The sequence below is a fragment of the Nycticebus coucang genome, chromosome 3, assembly GCF_027406575.1.
Source record: "Nycticebus coucang isolate mNycCou1 chromosome 3, mNycCou1.pri, whole genome shotgun sequence".
In the NCBI taxonomy this organism is placed as follows: domain Eukaryota; kingdom Metazoa; phylum Chordata; class Mammalia; order Primates; family Lorisidae; genus Nycticebus; species Nycticebus coucang.
Window position 1 is genome coordinate 74,855,214 of NC_069782.1, and position 4,580 is coordinate 74,859,793.

General features: G+C 46.4%; 1 pseudogene; it reads right to left on the reverse strand.

Annotated features, from left to right (window-relative positions):
• Positions 1-378: 378 nt before the first annotated feature.
• Positions 379-2,999, reverse strand: LOC128581031 (multifunctional methyltransferase subunit TRM112-like protein; annotated as a pseudogene).
• Between the last annotated feature and the right edge of the window lie 1,581 nt (positions 3,000-4,580).

Here is a 4,580-nt window from a genome sequence, read left to right on the forward strand (position 1 = left end):
GCTTACACAGAGAACTGACTGGTCCATTTGGGGAAATGGTTGTTATCAAATATGGTCAAGCCAGATGGAGCTGTGAGGAAGCCCGATGATCAGCACTGAGGGATGTACAGTGCACGACAGCTGAAGGTGCTGGCAGCCTGTGTCTGTGTTGCAGGAATTGTCTGTTCCATGGTCCCACACTGTGCGGAGCCCTCATACCTCCTTGGTCTCTCTCTCTCTCTTTTTTGTTTTGAAACTTTAATGAAAAAAAAATATATACTATCAAGCTCAAGAACACTGTGTGTTCAGTATGTCACTGGAACAAGGGTCAGGGATATACCTGGTAAACAGCACGTATGTCAACAAGCATACACACAGTTGCAAAATGTTAAACTGGTGCCTGGCATGATCAATTCTCGGTTTCCTCATCATTCAGCAGCATGTTGGGGATTCCACGGGTGATGGGGAACAGACGTTCAGACTCTGGGCATTGCAGGGTGCCCTCCGACACATCTGTCTCCAACAGGACATGGTGCATCTTCCTCAGAAATGTCTCATCATGCTCATATCCCTCGATCGGCTCTTTGGACACCTTGACCAGATGCAAGGTATCTGTGCCTCCAGGAGCGCTGCCCACTCCCCCGTGGGTATCATATGCGCCATGAACTCAGGGTTGATCTCTACGGGTTGATGCAGACCTCAGTGGCCTGGCGGCACAGAGGGAAGCCCCGGGACCCCACCCCCCACACATGAGAGCTCAGCAGATTGTGGGCGAGCAGTTTCACATCGCCAAAAGACTCCTTGGTCTCTTTTAATGGCTCCTAGGTGTTTCCTTTTACTTTCATGCTCTTGACACTTTTGAAGGACATTGGCCAGTTTTAGGGAGCACATCTGTCAATCTGGGCTGGTTTGAAGTTTTCTCATGAGCTGGTTGAGGTTGCCAACTTCTGGCAGGAGGAGCATCCTGGAGCCAATGTGGCTTTGTCAGTGCAGGATGTTGGATCACCAGATGTCCCCGTTGCTCATCATGATTTTTCTGTTGTCATAGTCATTTCAGTCATAAGCATTATAGACTCCTTTAGGGGGTTGAGCAAAGAGCAAGGATAAAGATACTTTCTCTCTTTGGAGATTGAGACATGTGAGCACCTTAAGGGCACCAAGGTCTCAATGTTCCCCAAGTCATCCACTACCCCTCAGGTTCACAAGGAGTCCCAGATCTGACCCAATCCACCTGCTTGTAAGTCTAGAACTCATTCCACAGCATTTTTTTTTTTTTTTGAGACCGGAGTCTCACTCTGTGGCCTGGAGCAGAGTGCCATGGTGTTGTCACAGCTCACAGCAACCTCCAGCTCTTGGGCTTAGGCAATTCTCTTGCCTCAGCCTCCCAAGTAGCTGGGACTACAGGCGGCCCGCCACAATGCCCGGCTATTTTTTTTTTTTTGTTGTTGTTGTTGTTGCAGTTTGGCCAGGGCTGGTTTTGAACCTGCCACCTTCAGTATATGGGGCCAGCGCCCTACTCATGGAGCCACAGGTGCTGCCCCTAAATACATTCCTAATCTTGTGCAAGCATCCCCACCATCTCCCACAGGACTATTTTCATTTTGTGAAATGAAAGTGCCACCATTCTCCTTTTTGACTCTCTGAATGTGACCACTCTGGGAACAATTGTAAGTGGAATCACACGATTATTTGTCCTTTTGTGACTGGCTTATTTCACTCAGTATAATGTTGTCCAGGTTTGCCCATGTTGAGGATGTGTCAGAATTTCCTTCCTGGGTATCATCTACCCAGAGGGGCAAAATCATTTTATCACAAGGACATTTGCACTAGAATGTTTATTGCAGCTTGATTCACAATTGCTAAGACCTGGAAGCAACCCAAGTGCCCATCAACCCATGAATGGATTAACAAACTGCGGTATATGTATACCATGAAATATTATTCAGCCATAAGAAAAGGTAGAGACTTTACATTATTTGTATGTACCTGGATGGAGTTGAAACACATCCTTCTTAGTAAAGTATCACAAGAATGGAAAAATAAATATCCAATGTTCTCAATACTAATATGAAACCAATAGAAAAACAACTATATTCCCACACAAGATATTAACACAAGTACATGGTGGCCATAAAGTTCGTGGGCAATTTCAAATAGTGTGAAATTTAAAATTGCTATCTGTATATTCAGGCCACCCTGTATATTCAAGTGGGGGTCATGGGGAGGAGGGAAAGAGGAAAGGGGAGGAGGCAGAGGGATTGGTATGCACTCACCTAATATTTGAAGTGTAGAGGTATACAGTATGCCTCCTGGGTGAAGGGCTCAACTACAATGTGAACTTTACCTTAGAAATGCAAACAATGTAACCTAATCATTTGTGCCCTCATATTAATCAGAAATAAAAAAGATTAATAACAGATAAAATAAACAGAATTTCCTTCCTGATCAGGGCTGAGTAGTATTCTGTTGTATTCCTGTGCATGCATTGTGTTCTTCATTCCTCTGTGAGGGTCACTGGGGTTGCTTCCACACATTGCTTTTGTGACCATGCCTCTGTGAATGTGGGTGTTAAGACTGCCCTGTGCTCGATCAGGTGGTGGTGGGAGCTGGCTGAGGTTTCCAGAGCACAGGAGAGCTTGGTCAGAGGTGTACAGGCTTCATTATTTTGAGCATAGTATAATTGATCCTAGAAATAAATCCCACCCAGAGTTGACCTGTGAAATTCAAGGGGACCTCTGGGTCATCAGCTTCCAATAAGCTCTGTCTGCCTGGCTCCCGTGTCCCATTCCCCAGCTCCCTATACCCTCTGTCATATGGCATGGGCATAGCGGAAGTCAGATCCCATGGGTTTGAGAGGCCTTGCTCATCCTCACTCTCATGGAGCAGTGCTCCCCAGGCTTTTGCATGTGGCCGTCCAGCTGAACAAGCCCTAAAGAGCTCTCCTGTCTTCTGTAGTCCTGGATTTTTTTGGGGACGGACCCCTGCGTGGAACAGACACTTCCGTTCTTCAGAGATTTCATCTTTGTCCATACACCTTGGGCCCTGTGCCAACAAACAGGCTTGTAGAGATGGCACAGGGAGTCTGACCCAGGCTGAGGCGGGGGGAGGGACCACGAAACCAGAGTTCATGATGACCCAGAAGAAATTCTTTGGAGAAATGGGATTTGCAAGTATTATTATTTTTTTTTTTGTAGAGACAGAGTCTCACTTTATGGCCCTAGGTAGAGTGCCATGGCATCACACAGCTCACAGCAACCTCCAACTCCTGGGCTTAAGCAATTCTCTTGCCTCAGCCTCCCAAGTAGTGGGACTACAGGTGCCCGCCACAACGCCCGGCTATTTTTTGGTTGCAGTTCAGCCGGGGCCGGGTTTGAACCCGCCATCCTTGGTATATGGGGCCGGCGCCTTACCGACTGAGCCACAGGCACCGCCCCAAGTATTTTTGTTTTAAATCTTCTTCTCAGTATTATTCTATTGTCCCCTTAAGATATCTCTGATACAGTGATAATATCATGTAGTTAGTATACTCCCATAGGAAAAACTCTGTATCAGGGTCTCAAACAGATTGCCTACAGGTGCGGGGCAATAACATACACCCAGTGAAGCAGACAGGTGGGGCCCCTTCTACTAGCACAATGACAACTGTACTCAAGTTGAATTGCCACGTGGGAGCCCTGCCTCAGGGATGTTGAGATGTTGAAAAGCACATTGGATTTCAAGCCAAACACATCTGAAAGCCTGACAAGGCCCGTGGGCTATTGGTTTGCCACCTTGGTTGTGAGCTTTTTTTTTTTTTTTTTTTGTAGAGACAGAGTCTCACTTTATTGCCCTTGGCAGAGTGCTGTGCCATCACAGCTCACAGCAACCTCCAGCTCCTGGGCTTAGGCGATTCTCTTGCCTCAGCCTCCCCAGTAGCTGGGACCATAGGCGCCCACCACAACGCCTGGCTATTTTTTGTTGCAGTTTTGGCTGGGGCCGGGTTTGAACCCACCACCCTCGGTATATGGGGTCGGGGCTCTACTCACTAAGCCACAGGTGCCTCCCGGTTGTGAGCTTTTTATTGAGCAAGACAGAATGCCATCCAAGTTGATATTCTCCAAGAGCTTGATCTCAGTTAATGGCTTGATTTAAAGTTGACCCAGATCAGAGTCCTGTTAGCAATAAGCCACAGGTGGGATGACATCCAACAGAGATTCTGAAGAAGGGGTTCATGAGTAGATTTTTCTGTAGGAGTTTCCTCAGGCAGCAAGGTCATGTCTGTGCAACCACAGGGAGACCATGGAGGAGCCATGCTCTAGTGCAGGTGACAGGTAGTATGGGTGAGGGTGTGTTTGCCGAGTGGCAGCCAGGGCCATGGACAGCGGAGGCCTGAGACAGTATCTTGCTGTGGCCTTCAGAATTCAAACTTTTTCTTTTGGATATGCACCAGGAATTTTGAAAATGATGCACCTTTTAAAGAAGACACTCAAATTATATTATCTTATATTTTTCTAATTGCAAGTGATGTAATTTGCATATGTAAGTATTGGCAATCTAAAATAAAAATATTACAACACTCTTTTAAAATGTATTTAATGAATTTAAGTACAACATAAGTTGAT